Below are 20,308 nucleotides of genomic sequence, written 5' to 3' on the forward strand. Positions count from 1 at the left end.
GCAATTGACGTGGCCAGTTGACGTGGCAGGTGACATTCCACAACTTGTGGCAGGTGACGTGGCCAGGTGATGTGGCAGGTGACATGGCCAGGTGACATGGCAAGTGGACAATCCACAACTTGTGGCAGGTGACGTGGCCATGTGACGTGGCCAGTGGACAATCCACAACTTGTGGCAGGTGGCGTGGCCAGGTGACATGGCAGATCACGTAGCAAGTGGACAATACACAACTTGAGGCAGGTGACGTGGCCAGTTGATGTGGCGTGTGACGTGGCCAGTGGACATTCCACAACTTGTGGCAGGTGACGTGGCCAGTTGACGTGGCAGGTGACGTGGCCAGTGGACATTCCACAACTTGTGGCAGGTGACGTGGCCAGGTGATGTGGCAGGTGACGTGGCCAGGTGACGTGGCAGGTGACGTGGCCAGGTGACATGGCAAGTGGACAATCCACAACTTGTGGCAGGTGACGTGGCTAGGTGACGTGGCCAGTGGACAATCCACAACTTGTGGCAGGTGGCGTGGCCAGGTGACATGGCAGATGACATGGCAAGTGGACAATACACAACTTGAAGCAGGTGACGTGGCAAGTAGACAATCCACAACTTGTGATAGGTGACGTGGCCAGGTGATGTGGCAGGTGACATGGCAAGTGGACAATCCACAACTTGTGGCAGGTAACGTGGCCAGGTGACATGGCAGGTGACGTGGCCAGGTGACGTGGCCAGTGGACAATCCCCAACTTGTGGCAGGTGACGTGGCCAGGTGATTTGGCAAGTGCATAATCCACTTGTGGCAGGTGACGTGGCAAGTGGACAATACACAACTTGTGGCAGGTGTCGGGGTCAGGTGACGTGGCAAGTGGACAATCCACAACTTGTGGCAGGTGACGTGGCCAGTTGACGTGGCAGGTGACGTGGCCAGTGGACAATCCACAACTTATGGCAGGCGATGTGGCCAGGTGACGTGGCAGGTGATGTGGCCAGGTGACGTGGCAGGTGACGTGGCCAGGTGACATGGCAAGTGGACAATCCACAACTTGTGGCAGGTGACGTGGCCAGGTGACATGGCAGGTGACGTGGCCAGTGGACAATCCACAACTTGTGGCAGGTGGCGCACTCGGCCAGCTCAGTGGCCTTTTTGCAGGACATTAGAGCAGCCCAGGGGGCAAATGCATTCTTTCAACCCAGCCCAGTCCGCCCCAAGGGCCTTGGTACACCTCTGGGTAGAAGTGACATGAGGGCCGTTCGCGGGCCGCCGAGGGCCGTTCGCGGGCCGCGATCGGCCCGCGGGCCGCCAAGGGCCATTCGCGGGCCACTACCGGCCCGCGGGCCGCCGCGGCCCACCGGGCATATGCCCGGTATGCCCTATGGCCAGTCCGGGCCTGCCAGTATGCTTTAAGTAAAACTTTTTTTGGAAACAGTTAAATTGATGGGTTTACTTCTGCTTTAATGTGTATGCCCAGCCAAAACTTTTTGGGTAGAGAGGGAAAAGTTTAAAACCCCCTTTGGGTGTTTACTGCTTTCTGCGGTTCCATTAGAGAGATTTGCTCTTACTTATTGTCACTATACCAATGCTTTTATCAGATAGGTAGTGAGGAAAACATTTCAGTGGGGTCACAGATAGCAATAACTAGGGTTGTCCCGATACCGATACTAGTATCGGTATCGGGACTGATTCCGAGTATTTGCGGGAGTACTCGTACTCCCGCAAATACCCCCGATACCCAAATAGAATACTTCCCCACCCCGCGCCGCCGCCGTCACCGTCATGCTGCATTCCCGTCGCATCCCCGCTACCGCCGACTGTGTAATACGCGCCGGGAACATTACAGCTTTGAATAGCTGTAATGATTGGTGCCGCGCATAGACACTCCCCCTTGCTCGGGTGAACTGTCCAATCCCGAACGAGGGGGAGTGTCTATGCGCGGCGCCAATCATTACAGCTATTCTAAGCTGTAATGTTCCCGACGCGTATTACACAGTTGGCGGTAGCGGGGATGCAGGTAAGCGGGATATGGGGGGGAGACATGGCTGCATAATGGGGGGAGACATGGCTGAATAATGGGGGGAGACATGGCTGGATAATGGGGGGAGACATGGCTGGATAATGGGGGGAGACATGGCTGGATAATGGGGGGAGACATGGCTGGATAATGGGTGGAGACATGGCTGGATAATGGGGGGAGACATGGCTGGATAATGGGGGGAGACATGGCTGGATAATGGGGGGGACATGGCTGGATAATGGGGGGAGACATGGCTGGATAATGGGGGGGAGACATGGCTGCATAATGGGGGGAGACATGGCTGCATAATGGGGGGAGACATGGCTGGATAATGGGGGAAGACATGGCTGGATAATGGGGGGGAGACATGGCTGGATAATGGGGGGAGACATGGCTGGATAATGGGGGGAGACATGGCTGGATAATGGGGGGAGACATGGCTGGATAATGGGGGGGGACATGGCTGCATCTGTGGGGGGACATAGCTGCATCTGTGGGGGGACATGGCTGCATCTGTGGGGGGACATGGCTAGAGGGACATGGCTGCATCTGTGAGGGGACATGGCTAGAGGGACATGGCTGCATCTGTGGGGGGACATGGCTGCATTTGGGGACACATTTAAAAAAAGTATCGGTATTCGGTATCGGCGACTACTTGAAAAAAAGTATCAGTACTTGTACTCAGTCCTAAAAAAGTGGTATCGGGACAACCCTAGCAATAACTATCTCAGCTAGTAAAAAAATAAGTGTTTCTGTTTCTGTGTGTGTTGTTGTATGAGATGGCTGACATACACCCCTGTTAAAGTCTACTTAGATGAAACGCGTCGGGCTTGGCTTATTGCTCCCCATATTGCTCCTTTTTACTTTTGTGATCACAAATTACCATTTATTACTATGGATGCCAATCGGTTTTTATTCAATAAAACCTATCCTTTTTTATCTATATCATGTGGAGCCCTTCTTTTATCTTCCTCAATGATAGTTTTTTGGGGCCCTTCCATCCGGCTGTTTCAACCTGGTTTCTCAACCTCACGTCACCTACAAGACCCCTGGAAGCTGCTCCTGGAAACGCCTGAGTTTCCATGATCGTTGTGGAAGACTGCCCATCTTGGCTCTCTTTGCTCGATTGACTCGTCATCGAGATTTGAGTTCACCTTTTCTGGTCAGAGTACATACCCCATTATTTTGATTGAAGATACAACACCTCAATGTTTCCACATGTTCACTATATCACTGTGCTTCACTTCTGAGCAACAACTCTTTTATACTGGACTTTATGTGTTCACTAGACGGATTGGTTCATTCATTTGCACATTTCCCATAATCTTCCATATATGTGTTATATTTATATATGTTATGTTTTCACACTTTGTGACCTACCTTCATGTGTATAGCAACATCTGATTATTTGAATATAGCTTACTTTTTAGCCCTACATTTTCCATTTACCTTGCTGTATGAGATATACAATCACTTCCTGTGTGGTGGAATTGTTGTCATCAAGACAGGAAGTGAGGGGAGATCTTTCTAATGAGGCCCCCGACAACCATAAAAATACAACATGGGTTCTAGTTCTTTCTCAATTTATATGAAATTTAAAAAAAAGTTTTGTTAGACGGACAAATGCTTACTTCAAACAAATGTTCAGAGTGATCTTACCTAGGAAACGGCAGACTGCTACAGCAGGTTCGAAGTAATATTTCATATTGTGACAAAATGGAGTCTTCACTGTCTTCTATTTTTACATGTCATTGATGAAAGTACACCTGTTAAGAATAATATAATAACAATATAATAAATGTCTCATTATAATGTAATACAAACATTATGGAGAACAGCACACACACAACTCTCTCTCAAGTACATTTATTTATTGAATTGGAATCCAAGGATACAGGGGTCAGATGTATAGGGTTCATCTTGATATATTTCTGAATTCATTCCCTCTCCTGAGCTCTAGCATTTGTTATAGCACATCAGTATATTATTATGTGGTCCAGTGACAGGAGTGTTTTGTAATGCACAATGTACCAGAAATGCAGCAGGCATCAGTGATCTCTATGGGTACAACCAATTAAGCCTTGTTTGTGTTACGCTGGCATGTACTGGAGCAGAAAACAGTTCCTATAAGCATGAAGTGTACTCTTGAATGAGCTGTAATGCATAAATATTATTCCAAAAGAATATCAATTTATGAAGAAATGCCAAATGGGGAACTTTAAGGGATAAGTATGACCTTTTCATTGTATGAAGCGCCCTTTGTAACCTTGTCCTTCCTGACCCTTTACACAATCTGACTTTAACTTCAGTAAAATTCTTCCGTGGTATATAAAATCCTTGAAATTATATGTTAAAGTGATTGTTAACCCACTTCTACAAAATCCTCTGATCCTCTCTGGACTATAATATTAAGTGTCCCTGTGTAATGTAAAAAAACTGCCGATCTGTACCTATATAATCTCTGCTCCCAGCGCTCAACTGACTTGTCAGCTGTCTTCTCTCTCCGGCTCACAGTTTCAGTGGGCGGGGCCGAGCTCTCCCGCTGACGTTAGCTGGGGAGGAGGGGGAGAGAGGAGAGAGAGAGCCAACGCCGGGAGCCACGCTCATATACAGAACAGTATTTTTTTTACATCACACAGGCACAGGGACACTTATTATAGTACAGAGGGGATTAAAGCATTTATCTGCAGATATGAGAGCAGCAGCAGCGGGGGCAGGGGGGGTGGGCACTGGTATGAGCAGACAGGAAAGGGAGGGGGATGAGGACAGAGGAGACACAGGAGAGCAGGGCTGCATATGACGGAGGTACATATGCTGACTCCGGTATCAGCAGCCCAGCATACAGGTGAAGGGTATAGCCAGACAGGATCAGCCAGGTATTTCAGGTGTTACAGGGGCTCAAATTACACAGCACAAGCACTTTGCTGTATAACATGCTTTAAGGAAACAGGATCCTTTTTTTGGGGGGGGTTAACAAACACTTTAATTATTTTGTCTAACTACAAGGCAGAATCTATTGATTTCTATATTTTACTTTTTAATCCTGCTACACCTTAAAACCTGTAGCCTGCTATTTTCCTCCTATCCTAGAAGAAGCCATACTTAAGCCAGTCATAGATGATTAGAATCTCGGCCAGTTCAACAGGGATCAGCCAAGAATCAAACCATCTATGGTTAGGTTGATGGATCGACTTGGGTACAACCAGCATGCCAGATTTCTACATGAGATTATTGCCAGTGGCTATAGCTGCTATCAATAATCACTGTGTTCTCCCAGCAGGGATGGCTCCCCATGCTCCCCTCCCCCTTTTTTCGTCCAGAAGAAATACAATAGCTTCACGGGAAGGATTACCCCATCAACACTAACTTTGTTGATGGGTAAATAGAGCTATTTTCTTTCCTGCCCCTGTTGTTGTAGGAAATTAATTGCAACATCTATGGCCTGCTTTAGCGTCAAGGTGCAAAAACGCAACTTGATTTTGCAAAAATGCTTTGTATAGTGATTGCTATCTCAGTAGTAATAATTGGGTTTGAGAAGTACAGACAGGAAGTCAAACTAAACATTGTTTTTAACTAAATGGGAGCAAAATTGCAACACAGCAAGGTCGCAGAAAAAGGGTGGGACTTTGAATGAAGCTCATGGTGACAAATTAAATACAATGGTGGAACAATAAACGATTTATTGATACATAAAAAACATGTTTACACACATAAGTTATACATACAGGGGAAGGCACCAAGTACGTGGTGCCAGTTCCTTGACCCGATAATAACCAGTTGGAACATGATTTAGAACATTAATCGCATGGTAAAATGAGGGGGTCCACCATATTCGTAATTGGAATAAACCAATATAAAGAGTAAAATCTGCACAATCTATGATCTTTGTAGTCCCTATAAATGTAACGATAGTAGAAATCATATCTCAATAGGTGTGTAATTGGATACACAATACTGCTAGTAGCTCGACACATTTCGCGGCTTTAAACCACTCATCAGGAGCAGGTATGTGATGCATCTGCAATAAAGTAATTATCTAAGTAAGTAACTGTGTCAGGCATGGGGAGAAGAATGTAAACCCCCCACAACACCGTATAAGACAAAGTGACTTACATTGTTTTTAGTTGTGTCTAGTAGTTCAAGGAGTGAGTATGCAGGCAGGTGGAGGCTGCAGTATATCCTCCAACCTAAAGGTGGCACTGTGTAATTTCTTTAGGGTGGCAGGAGCACATTGAAGACTAATTGCCTTCTGTTATGGGCTTCAGGCAGCCATCTTGGGGAGGATAGCAACCCAATTAAATACTGAAATCCCATGAGATTTGGGCAGCCATTTTCACTGAGGATTCCATAAATAGTTGAATTCTGTGTCATTCTGTGTGACTGCAGTGTGGGAGTAAGATAGGCACAGAGCACCCACTGGATAGGCAGTGAGTAGGAGAAACATTATGGAGAGGTGCCTGCTGTGGAGGGAAAGAATAGGCTTACTATTACAGGGTGTCACCCCTGTCCGCTTCCTGAAACTGTCTCCCACTGGAAGCTGGGTATCTGCAAGAACATTTGGGAACTGTACTGTGAACAAGCTATATCAAATTCCCTGCTAGGAAAGTGCTCCTCTTGCATTGTATGGTATGTTAGTGCCTGATATATTACTATTGAAAATTACCTGTGGCTAAACAGTGACCTGCAACATATGTGGTGCTATTGCTGTAAATTGCCGTATGTCTGTGATCAGTTTCTACAATATAGAAAAGATTAAGTATGCATGTGTGTTTACTCAATTCTCAGGTACAATGATTAGGCCCTGCCTACAAGCATGCTAAACAACTTACTTGCACACGCTATGAGCCTACTCGATGGATACGTCCGCAGAACCCCACATTATTGTATAGACCAAGATAATTGAGAAGGGAGCCAGCGAAAGGTGTTAAACTCCATGACAAGAATACTTTGATAAATTCATCCATTAGTAAAGATTCTTACAATAAAATCTGGAACAAATTTGTTGTGTGTGTATTCCCTATGGAATTATGAACTACGGCACTCACAAATAAAAACCTGATTGTACATTATTTCTCAATGTATCAGAAGCACATTGTAGCCCCTGAGGTGTTGCAAATGATATACTTTTGAGTACAAGATCAAGACAAAGTCTTAAGCACATGTTTTATTTGGTAAAAACTGAAGATATTTTGTATAGCCTACAACAAAAATTAAATAAATATCAAAGAGAATGCCAGGCAAATGTGTGGTAACCTAATGAAGTTATGCTATAAAACATATGGAAATAATGCTAATATTCTATAGAACATATGGAACACATTTCTAGTGTTACACTCTCTCTGGAAACGTGATATCCTAGGGAACACTGAATTCATATCTACAAATATGTAATGTGTACCACTATCCCTACGGAGAAAACGAAAAAAAATAAATTCTGATATAACAGGTTGTTTTTTTCTGGTTTACATATACAGATGCATATAAATTATAACAACATTTCAAATTGTGTGTGTCCCTCTAATTTTATTCTTAACATACACAGCTGGGAATTTCAGCAGACAGTAGAATGACCCTGCTAATTAAGGTCTTGTGGTTAATGGTCCCCAATAAATGGATTATAACAGATGAAGTCAGGATTGAAATGTTGTGATCACAGTTTTTTCTACTTGGCCCTCAGGGACATGAAGCAAGGTGTCTGGAAGCATGATGGGAGAGTTGACAGGATGAAAAGCGTTTTCTGGGTATTAAGTAGTGAATAGAGGAGCTTAAAGCATAGAATGAATTCACAAAATAACATACATTTCCATAAATATATATAAAAAAAATGGGTTGATTTACTGAAACAGAAGAGTGCAAAATCGTGTGCAGATCTGCATAGAAACCAATCAGCTTCCACTTTTTTTTGTCAAAGCTTAATTGAACAAGCTAGATGCCGATTGGCTACCATAAGCAGTAAATCAACCCCAAAGAGCTACAGAGTCATCTCATCCAGTGTCCAGATTTCACCTCCAACTAACATACCAGATCCAAGACAACACTTAATACTTTACTCTTTTGACCCTGTTACCACTGAAGAAGTCGCCAAACTCCTTTCTGAAGCCCACCTCACTACTCACACAATTACTGCGACCCCCTTCCTGTTCTATCCTAAACGCTCTAACCCACATCTTCAACCTCTCCCTCTCCACTGTCACCTTTCCCTCCCCACTCAAACATGACGTGTTACCCCCATACGTAAAAAACTCTCAGTGGACCCCACCTGTTTAAACACCTTGTGACCCATCTCTCTGCTCCCATTTGCCTCCAAGCTTCTTGAACGTCTTGTCCACGACCACATTAGTTGTTACCTTTCTGACAACTTTCTCCATCCTCTACAGTCTGGCTTCCGTCATCAACATTCCACCATAGCTGACCGTCTAAAACTCACTAGTGACCTGCTAACTACTAAAACCAATGACCATTCTCATACTCTTAGACCTTTCCGCTGCCTTCGATACAGTAACCACACACTCCTTCTCAATAAACTCCATTCCCTTGGCCTCCACGACTGCTCCTTCCTGGTTCTCCTCTTACCTATGTTAGCACACTTTCAGAGTCACACCACCTCCTTCACCTCCTCCACTCCTCTTCCTCTTCTGTTGGAATATCCCATGGTTCTGTCCTTAGGCCCTTCTTATTCTCTCTCTACATCCTCTTCCTGGATCTGTTGATAACCTCCCATGGCTTCCTATACCACTTCTATACTGATGAGACCTAGATCTATCTCCCTACTCCCCAGCTCACCCCCTCAGTCTTCTCATGTATCACAAATTTACTGAGCAACATATCAGTATGGATGACACACCATTTCTGCAAACTCAATCTTTCTAAAACCGAGCTTGTAATATTTCCTCCTCCCTGATTTCACCCCCCCCCCCCATTACTTTACCATTGAGATAAACAGCACAATCATTGGTCCCTCTGCACATGCCAGGGTGCTAGGTATAATCCTAAACTCTGACCTCTCCTTTGGGCACCACATATAATTACTGGCTAAATCTTATAGAATTCGCCCCTTCCTGACTAATCACACTACAAAACAACTTATTCGCTCCTTGGTTATATCCTGCCATCACTACTGCAACTCCCTCCTCACTGGCCTACCCTTACACAGGCTATTCCCCCTTCAGTCAATTATGAATACTGCTACTAGACTTAAACGCCTTACTAACAGAAACGTGACTGCTGCCCCTCTCTGCCAATCTCTTCACTGGCTTCCACTGACTAGTCCAATGGACAAAATACTAACCACAACATACAAAGCCATCCACAGCACTTACCTCCTCCTATATACCCGCCTCTAGGACTTTTCTAGAACCTCTTCTACCCTCTGGAACGCCCAACTCTAGTATGTCCGGTCAGCTCCTACCCTGTCCACCTTTAGGCAATCCTGGAAAATTAATTTATTCAGGGAAGCCTACCCCACCTTGACTAACAAAACTGTACAGTACTCGAGTCACCTCCATCAGATCATCCCCTGCAGTTATCACCTTTTGTACCACCTCCCTTAAGATTGTAAGCTCCATGAGCAGCCCCTATTCCTTCTGTATTGAACTGTATTGTCTCCCTTTATATTGTAAAGCACTGCACGGTACAATAATACAAATCTGAACATTGCTGATTTTATAAAACAAAAAAAGGGATTTTTTTTCTTCAAAATACACAGAAATTTACATATACTGTACTCGCGGATATATTGTAAAATTGTAAATTTAGATACCTAACAACACAGATTTTGCAAACACTATTTACGTGATAAGCAAGGTAAGAATTTGTAAAAAAGAAGAAACTGGCATAAAATTTGACCATGACCTTACACATCACAAGGATCAGCTAAGAAAACAGCCTAGTTTCAGTTCAAACAAAATTGCTTACTTCTGTACACAAAGTTGAAATATGCAGAAAATTGCAACGTTAGTAAAACGAGAGAATGATGAAAACCCTGACCGATAAATGCTGAGCTCACTTTCCAAAATTAAATATAATAGCAAAGCTTTGTGTGGCTGCTTGGATGACTTGAAGCCCTGGCTCACACCGGTGGGATTTGTCATGCAATTCGACAGCTCAAAATCGAATGACGTGTTGCACCCCATTGACGGCAATGGAACCGTTCAAATTGTTGCGACTCATGTTGCAGCGATTTTGAAAAGGGTTCCTGCACTACTTTTTGGGGATTTAATTGCAACTTGCATAGACTTCTGTTAAGCTAAGTTGCAAGCTGCAATGAAATCAGAGGTCTGCACTGATCTGTTGCTTTGAAATCGCGCTGAAGTAGCACAATTTTAAAGCTGCACTGATGTGAACCAGTGCTGATATGTAGCATTACCTGTAACAACAGTAAATTGTTATTAGTCCATGACTTTGATCTCACTAAAGAGACATGTCAGTCTAAAATAGAAGTTAGTAACTTATACAGCAACACACTTTAATCACACACTATATGTAGAGAAAACCATATGTACAGTACATTAATTCCATCAAAAAATTACTTCCCAAATGCTATTGTAGCTTAGATAATGCAGCCTAGTGGTAATGGTCTACATGTACCAACGGTCCCCACGGCAGCCCCATGGCACATGTGATGCTATAGCGATACACTTACAATATATTGGGTATATAAGTTCAGAAGAACTATATTGCATCACTGAAAAATTTAAGATGAAGATGATGGGACACTGAAGACAGTTTGAGTAACCTTGAGGCTAGGTTCACACTGCTGCGAATTCTATTGTGAATTTGAGCAATTGCGATTTCTCAAATTCGCAAGTCATTTAAATTACATCGTTTAACATTAGTGCCTTTCTCATCAATGCGTTGTGAATATAAGCTGCGGGTGTCCTGTGCAAGTTTGATCCGTGTGCAATGCGAAAATCAGCTCTAAAGACTGGCATTCAATGCGTTGTGAATATAAGCTGCGGGTGTCCTGTGCAAGTTTGATCCGTGTGCAATGCGAAATTCAGCTCTAAAGACTGGCATTCCCTGAAAATTGCGGCCGCCAATCGCGGCAAAATCGCAGCAGTTTCGCTGCAAAAACGCAGCCGCGAAATTGCTTTAAAAATCTGTCACTTTACAGCATGTACTTATAGACATTTGGGGGGGTTAATTTACAAAAATTGGAGAGCGCAAAATCTTGTCCAGCTCTGCATAGAAACCAATCAGCTTCTAGTTTATTTTGTCAAAGCATAATTAAACAAGCTAAAGTTAGAAGCTGATCGGCTGGCATGCACAGCTGCACCAGATTTTGCACTCTCCCGTTTTAGTAAGTCAACCCCAAGGTATCGGATTTGGATGAGGCATGCAAGAACAGGCAATGCAAATGGGGCAGCTCCTCTATGGTATTGCAATAAGCTGCTCTCTTACCTAGCACCACATTCTGCCTTACATTATCTCTGGTTTTACCATAAATATATAAAACTCGCACAAACACGAAGTACATCCCCGAAATAAGCCTTTGATAAACAGTCATCATGCCATGTGCTAAACTAATTATTATGGATACTTTAATGTGTCTCATTAATGGGAAAACACTGCTTAAAACAAATCTAATTCACATTTGTAAATGTAAATTAAAAAAAGGAGATGCCCTGGACCCAGAGGTTCATGTGATTAAGCACATCATTCTGTCATTCTCTAGTCATTCCTCTCATGAGTATTTTAGTGTTAATGGTAATGGTTAATGGAGCATAAGCAATTTACACATTTTAAAGGCCACTGCATTGAAAGGAATGGGACTGGCCACTCCATGACACGTCTTATTCTCCTGTAGGATATGTGCCTATTTCTTACCTACCTTCTTTAGCCTTGGACTTCCAGATGTTGCAAAATCTTCCTTAACAACAACATACAAAGCTACAAAGCTGTCTGCAAATCTGCCCCAAGCTACTTTCTGAACCTTATTTCAAAATCACCCAAACTGTCCTTTTGCTCCTTCTAAGACCTCCTGCTCTCTAGCTCCCTTGTCGCCTCCTCCCATTCTCACCTCCAGGACTTCTGCAGCGTCTCTCCCATCCTCTGCAACGCTCAATCACTCTGGTTATCACTAACTCTGTGTGCATTTAGATCAGGTCTCTCAAACTGTTGGCCCTCCAGCTGTAGCGAAACTACAAGCCCCATGAGGCATTGCAAGGCTGACAGTTACAAGCATGACTCCCACAGGCAGAAGCATGATGGGACTTGTAGTTTCGGAACAGCTGGTGGGCCGCCAGTTTAAGAACCCTGATTTACAGTAGATGATACCTGGAAACTCATCTCTTGAGGGAAACCTACCACAGCTCTACCTATTAACCACTTCAGCCCGCAAGGTTTTACCCACTTCCTGACCAGGCCATTTTTTGCTATACGGCAATGCGTCGCTTTAACTGACAATTGCGACGTGGCACCCAAACAAAATTGAATTTTTTCCACAAATAGAGCTTTCTTTTGGTGGTATTTGATCACCTCTGCGGCGTAAATTTTTTGCGCTGTGAAAAAAAATCAAATGTATTATTCAGTTTAGGCCGATATGTATTCTTCTACATATTTTTGGTAAAAAAAATTGCAATTAGCGTATGTTGATTGGTTTGTGCAAAAGTTATAGCGTCTATAAAATAGGGAATAGATTTATGGACTTTTTTAAAATGTTTTTACTAGTAATGGCAACGATCTGCGATTTTTAGTGGGACTGCCACATTGCGGCAGACAAATATAGCCCTATGTGACATTTTTTGGGGACCAGTGACATTATGACACTGATTAGTGCTATAACAATGCACTGATCAATGTATAAATGACACCGGCAGGGAAGGGGTTAACACTAGGGGGTGATTAAGGGGTTAAATGTGTTTCCTGGGTGTGTTCTAACTGTAGGGGGAATGGGCTGCCAGGGATATTTCAGAGATCGCTGTTCCCAATGACCGGGAACAGCAGATCTCTGAGATGTCCCATGTCAGAACTGGGATCTGCCTTGTTTACATAGGCAGAACCCCGTTCTGCTTCTGTGTACTGCAATCGCGGGTTGCCAGCAGACAGCGAGTCTGTGGGACCCATGGGCGCGCTCCTGCAGTGTGCAGCGGGTGCGCGTGCCCACAGTTTCACATGTCTGGCCATAGATGAATAGAATTTCTAGCCATGAATATTTTTCATTCAAAATTCTACCCATCTACAGCCAGCTTCACTCTCTTGTCTTGAATTCTATTGTAACTGTACTCTCTCCCTTTGAATTGTAAAGCATTGCGCACTATATAAATTCTGTATAATAATAATACATACCCTCTATACAATGTACAGTATATATTTTTCTTGGCCTACAAATACCTCTTCTGCATTGTAGTTTTCCTTTACACCTTTCTGATCACATCTCTCTTCACATCTCTCACTTCCCACTCTCTCTACAATGTCCCATCCATCTTAATCTATTAGTTTTAACGTACGTCTGCCTCTCCAATAAAGTCTTCTGTGTTCTCATTCATTCTTTGTCTCCATAGTCAATTTTCACAAACTACTTTATACATTTTTCTTAACACCTTCTGTTCTCATACTTGAGGCATCTTCTCATTTATATGTGTTAAACACCAAGCTTCAGATCAGTATGTGACAGTTGGTCTAAATATAGCATTAATAAGGTTTTATTTCGAGTGATTTTGATAACAGGTTCTTTGTAAATCAGTTTGTATATTCTGCATTGATTCTAGTTTTAATGGCACTGCTTATGTTATTTTTTTCTCTGTAATAACAGATACCAAATTTTTGCATTCAGTAAAGTTTAAATCCCCTCACTTTCTGTCAGAATGACAAGTTTCTCTAGCCAGGAAGTAATGGGAAATTTGCAACAGGGACATAGACAAAGTCCACCAGGGGTTCTAACTTTCCACTAGTAATTGCTATTTCTATATGTGCTGCTACTGTGGATTGGCAGAATGACAGTAAACAAGGGTTAATAACTTTAACAGCTTCTCATCCAGCGTACGTATATAAACGTCCTGGGCGAGAAGCTGTCATTTTTTTTTTAGAGCCGGTGTTCTATCGAGAAATGCCCTCAGTTGAAAAATGCCCCTGATGGGTCTACACACGTGCAGTATGCAGCGTCACTCCAGCTGAATTTGTCAGATTATGCCCCGCTGTTTGATGTTTTTTGCAGGGCATTTTCAGTGTGTTGAACGGTGGGTTTTGTGTGTTGCAATACGACCTTACACACAGCCAAAACCCGCCGTTCAACACACTGAAGACTTCCTGCAACACACACAAAAAATGGCCCACAGTGGGGCATAATCTGACAATTACGTTCTCCCTCCGCTGTTTGCATTGCGTCGGATAATGCCGTGGACGATCTGTGCATGCATTATGATCAAGTCGCGCCAGCTGATCAACATATCAGCTGGAATGACATTGTGTACTGCACATGCTAGGGGGAGTACAACTGGGGGGATCTGTAGTGGAGAAGGATCTGGGGGTTTTAGTTGATCATAAGCTCAATAATAACATGCAATGCCAAGCTGCGGTTTCCAAAGCGAGGAAAGTCCTTTCTTGTATTAAGAGAGGTATGGACTCCAGAGACAGAGATATAATTTTGCCCCTGTACAAATCATTAGTAAGACCTCATCTGGAATATGCAGTTCAGTTTTGGGCCCCAGTTCTCAAAAAGGATATCGGGGAACTGGAGAAAGTGCAGAGAAGGGCAACCAAACTGATAAGAGGCATGGAGGAGCTCAGCTATGAGGAAAGATTAGAGGAACTGAATGTATTCACTCTTGAGAAGAGGAGAATAAGGGGGATATGATCAACATGTACAAATATATAAGGGGTCCATAAAGTGAACTTGGTGTTGAGTTATTCACTTTACGGTCAACAGAGAAGACAAGGGGGCACTCTTTACGTCTAGAGGAAAAGAGATTTCATCTCCAAATACGGAAAGGTTTCTTCACAGTAAGAGCTGTGAAAATGTGGAACAGACTCCCTCCAGACGTGGTTCTGGCCAGCTCAGTAGATTGCTTTAAGAAAGGCCTGGATTCTTTCCTAAATGTACAGAATATAACTCAGTACTGACATTTATAGGTAAAGTTGATCCAGGGTAAATCCGATTGCCTCTCGGGGGATCAGGAAGGAATTTTTTCCCCTGCTGTAGCAAATTGGATCATGCTCTGCTGTTTTTTTTGCCTTCCTCTGGATCAACTGTGGGTATGGAGTTGGGTGTATGGGATTGTATTGTGTTTTTTATTTTGTTTGTTTATTTATTTATTTTTGTGGTTGAACTGGATGGACTTGTGTCTTTTTTCAACCTGACTAACTATGTAACTATGTAACTATGCGCAGACCCATCAGAGGCATTTTTCGATGGAGAGTATTTCTCGATAGAACACCCATCTGAGGCATTTTTTTTCCCGATGGGAGGCACTAATCGACTGAACACCAGCAACTGTCTTTCATGTAAAAGTTTACAGATAGCAAGTCTTGTTAACTTGCTGAACATTTTCACTGGCAAATTGCACACTTGCAGAGCACTTGAAATACAAGTTCTGGTTGACACTTTTCCAATTTGTAGAAAATTTGGGTGGCAAGTGTTTACCAAGAACAAAGTTGCAGTGGTGAGTCTACAGCAAGAGCTCTGCAAATCACAGTGACCCCTGTGGTGGCATGACATACATATAACTGAACCAGAACTTGCAGCAGACTTGTTTGCAGAGAAAGTTGATCTGGAGTCATGCAATGCTGACTTGCTGAAATTGTGCAACAAAATTGTGAAGCCTGGCAAGTCAATAGCTTAGCAAGTCATTTTCAAACTTGCAGCAGAATTGCTTGCTATCAGGGTATCCAAGTGGCTCTACAGCCAAACAATGGCTTTTACAGGACTCGTGCCCCCTAACCCCCCCACCACCACCTCCTGTCGCCATTTCGGGACCCTTCCCACTCCATGAGATGCTCAGGACCGCTGCAAGTGGCTGAGCCGGCTGCCCACAGAGGGGATGGAGGAACACTCATTCCCTGATCTTCTCTGTGATGAATGAAGCCAGAAGTGACAACTATTTAATCACTTCTGGTCTCAGCGCTGTTTTCCTGCCCAGTATCGACCAGGGAAGCAGCCTATCAAACAAGACCTCTGTTTAATCACCTGCCTTGGAGGACAGAGAAGGGATCAGGGATCTAATGTCAGAAAGCACATGACGTTGACAGGTGACTGGGCTCTTCTCAGGTTTTTTTTTCTTTCCGTACCATTCATTTTAATAGCATTTTTCTGACTAGTGGAGATCTAGGCATATTTTTAAAGCACATTGCTGTCTATTATTTTTTAAAGCTGTGGTATAGCTGTGGATCATTCAGCAAGTCAGCAATAGCAATTTCTATAATCCTCTGCTGACAGATTCCCCTTTAATATACAACAGGCATCAATGGCCAATACATCCCTACAAAACAATATGGAAGAGGCTGGATATCCAGAATCCCCTCATTGGCCACACCTGATGAAAAAAATATGAATGAGTATTCACCTACTTTATTACTATTTATTTGCTGAAATAAACCTTCTGTATGTACCAGGTTCATTGTTTTGCAATTGTGGCATCAGCTATGTGTGCATGTGAGTGGCATAATGCATTTGCCCCTATACAGATGAGTATATATTTCTCGCATACATTACTAGGTGGATTATTGCGATCATATCACTGGTACCCTAATGCAGCAGGAGCAACCAGTGGCAGTATGATGGACTACGGGTACTTTGATTTAATAGTGTAAATCTAAAGGGGGTTTCTTTCTGTTGGATGTTCATTATTTTTCACTCTGCTATTCACACTAGGCAAAATGATAAACACGGTTTAGCCATGCAGATCCCAGTGTTATTTACTGCACAGCACAAGCAATGCTAAACAGCCAATTAAACAGTAGGAACCATAGAATAAAGAATGAACAGTAATAACATTATATATAAATAAGACGGACACATGCTTATTTAAATGCACGTAGCAATAAATACATTATTACATGTTACATTGATTCAGAGCAGTATAAAAATAAATAGGTAATAGGTATGGTCTACATTTACAGTAATCCTTCCATTTATTCTGCTAGGAATTAGATTGAAAAGATGCTTGATGGCTCCCTGAGCAATGTTATTCCAGACTTGTATAACCTAGGCTAGTCAGTTCTTCAATATTTCAAGCCAGCGTGTCCACATGCAATAATGGCTCTGTCAATCACATTCCAAATGTGTTTGAATGAGGAAATGACAAATGGCCTAGAAATCTACTCCAGGCTCAGAGCGGTCGAAGAATCCTCCGGTGAGCCCCCCACCCGCTGCCTTCACTGAAAAAGCCAGAATACTATTAGCACATTTTATGAATAAAAGTACCCTGGCAGAAATCACTCTGTGGGCAGATTGATTTGCACCCGATGGATCTGATATATTTCGGGCACAGCTATGCCTACGCACTGTAAGACAATATTAAAAGAGGCACTGACAGGCAGTGTGCAGGATCGTCACTCTTCATCTCCAGGTGGCGCTGGCTTTGGTCCTAGGATAAATAGTATGACGGGAGTCACTTTGAGCGGGGGGGAATGTGGAACCCAGCTTATCTTGGAGAGCTCCCCCACCCCCTCCTATGTGTAATTTACCCTGTGTCTATTAGGGGCACAGGGTGACTGAGAACCCCAGTCTGATCTGCACTAATCAGACTCACCGTACAACCACACCGAACTCAGCATTTCCTTTTACCACTGTTATCCAGGGTTCTATATGTGTGATTTGTGTTGAAGGAACTGCTGAGTCCGGTGTGGTTGTACGGTGAGTCCGATTAGTGCAGATCAGACTGGGGTTCTCAGTCACCCTGTGCCCCTAATAGACACAGGGTGACTTATACATAGGAGGGGGTGGGGGAGATGGAAAAGGAGTTTCCACAGCTCTCCAATGTAAGCTGGGTTCCACAAGCCCCCCCCGCCCCAAAGTGACTCCCATCACAAATACAACCACTGACACCAACGATTCAGGGAGCATTCTTCTCTAGGGACCACTATCCTACTGACACCAATGATTTAAAGGACTATTCCCCCAGGGGTTACTATATCACTGGCAATGATTTTGGGGGCTATTCTTCCCTATGGAACACTATTCTTAGCTCAGGTAGCTGAATCCTGGAGAAATCTTCACTGCAGGAACACAGGTCTTCTTCCTGCCTCTGAATGTCTGGCACCACCGTGGTTAACGGCTTTGGGTTTCTGGGTTGAATTCAAAAGAAAAAAACTCCTGATAGGAACCCGCCCCTCCACCATCCTCCATTGAATTTTTTTTTAATTCTTTTCACTGCATGTACGGTAACATGATCTCTGAATAGGGGTGAGTTCAATGAATGACAGAATTCATTGTTGTATAAGATTGTTGTATTTCTATTTTCATTAACATCCTCTCTTTCTATGTAGCAAACTTACAACTAAGGCTTTTTGAAGAAGCGTCAGGCGACGCGAAACATGTCAAGCCACTGCAATATTCATGCCAATCTACAGACAGACTACAGTTTAATGGTTATACAATCCTCCTAGGGATCTACCCAGTTTACGATTATCTGGATGTTACGGTTACCTTTGAAGGATATTATTATATGTTATCCATTATCTTCCTGTTTCCCTGTAGGCTTGAAAATGTTGTAAAAGTTTGCTACCAGTTTTAGTTCTTCTGGAACTTGTTTTTATATGACCTGAAGCTATTATTAATTGCAGTGCCAGAGGTTCAGAGCCAGGAAGAGGACTGTCACCCCTGCAGTGAAAATTTCGACAGGTTTCAGCTGCCTGCACAATGTGGACATACATAATTACAGGTCAATAAACCTGTAGGACTAAAAATCTTTTTTAGCTAAACTTTAGCTTTAAAGCAGAGTTCCAGCTTGTAAAAAAAAAAAAAAAAAATACTGTAGCTGCTGACTTTTAATATAAGGACACTTCCTATCCTAGAATCCCGTGGTGTCGGCACCCCTAGCCGATTCGTCAATCGGCGTTGGGTGCAGGCAGCGGCATCTTCACTAAGTGAAACAGCCTGTGCTGCGCAAGCGCGAGTCATGCTGAGCTTTCTGATTGGTCCGGCTGTCTTTTGGGACCTGTGTGTCTCCCAGAAGGCAGCAGGGATAAAGGAGGAGGGGTCGAAAGTTTTGTAGTTCGCCGCGATCGCCGTGCAGCGATCACACCAGGAAGTAGGAGCGGGTACCTGTTTTCAAAAAAGTGCCAAATGTGGCAGTGGAGGGGGGTAGTTGTGTTATGACATGCTTCCGATTAGTGATATAACTGTTACTTGATATCATACTATTGTGTTGTTATATGCTGTTGTGGTCTGATATAATGGCATTGTATAATGTAGGACTGTCACCATTAAACCATAAATGGCAATGGCAATTCCATGACCCGCTCACAGAAATTCACACCCACTATTTGGAGCACTGCATATACGGCTGTAAGGTGGGCACTCTCTCTCAACTCCCCGGTCCATTCCTGATTGCGTTCAATGCTTATCTTGTGATTAGAGATGAGTAAACTGGGATTTCTCCTGGGTTGTGCTGAATCACTCACTATGGCTTTCAATAAGTTGCCTATGGTTCATGTCAAAATGTTTTCATTTCCAAAAGATAAACTGAACCCTGGAAGCTGTGCCCAAAAAAAGACAGGCAAATGGCAAGGGACTAGCCACCAGTCTAGCCCTTAGCTTATATGCAGCTGATATAGCCCCATTACAGATTTAAAATACCTTGCTCTGCACTATGTCTTAATGTGGAGACAGCCATCTTGGTAGGGGCCGGATTTTGCTTCCTCATGCCAGAGCCTCCAGCAAGGAGAACAGTGAGCAGAACAGAAGTGACATCTCCAAATTTTATTCCTGAGAGTAGCAGGATGAGGCACACTCACATACCAGGTGCCCTTTTATTTAATGCCACATTATTTTATGTAATGGCACTGCTTACGCACAATTAACCTAAATTAATGTTCTGTACAACACAGCAAATCATCACTTTTTGAGTTCAGTTTTTCTTTAAAGCAGTTGTAAAGGCACAAGTTTTGTTTTACCTTCATGCATTTAAAGGAGTTGTAAATGAAAACATTTTTTCACCTTAATGCATTAAGGTGAAAAAACATTGCATAAAGCCATTGGCTGGCGCTGCTGTCAATCACATCCAGTGATGCGGCGCGCCGAGGGGCGGGGCCGAGTGATACAGTGAGAGGCTATGGCATGACTGTGGCTACTAATTGCGGGGAGGACCGAGACAGCCCCCGAGGGACCCCAGAAGACGTGGATCGGGGCCACTCTGTGCAAAACG

The 20,308-nt window shown here is 43.5% G+C and overlaps 1 protein-coding gene and 1 long non-coding RNA gene across 2 annotated transcripts in view; one reads left to right on the plus strand and one right to left on the minus strand.

Moving 5' to 3' along the window:
- Positions 1 to 20,308, minus strand: part of LOC120915680 — an 84,832-nt gene that overhangs the window by 25,430 nt on the left and 39,094 nt on the right. The window contains exon 2 of the long non-coding RNA XR_005743901.1: positions 3,666 to 3,772. This is a non-coding gene — a long non-coding RNA (uncharacterized LOC120915680). The remainder of the gene's footprint in view (positions 1 to 3,665; positions 3,773 to 20,308) is intronic.
- LOC120915679 (CXADR like membrane protein) overlaps positions 1 to 20,308 on the plus strand; it is a 119,323-nt gene that overhangs the window by 16,938 nt on the left and 82,077 nt on the right. The window lies entirely within an intron of this gene.

This window comes from Rana temporaria, chromosome 10 (assembly GCF_905171775.1).
Source record: "Rana temporaria chromosome 10, aRanTem1.1, whole genome shotgun sequence".
Classification (NCBI taxonomy): domain Eukaryota; kingdom Metazoa; phylum Chordata; class Amphibia; order Anura; family Ranidae; genus Rana; species Rana temporaria.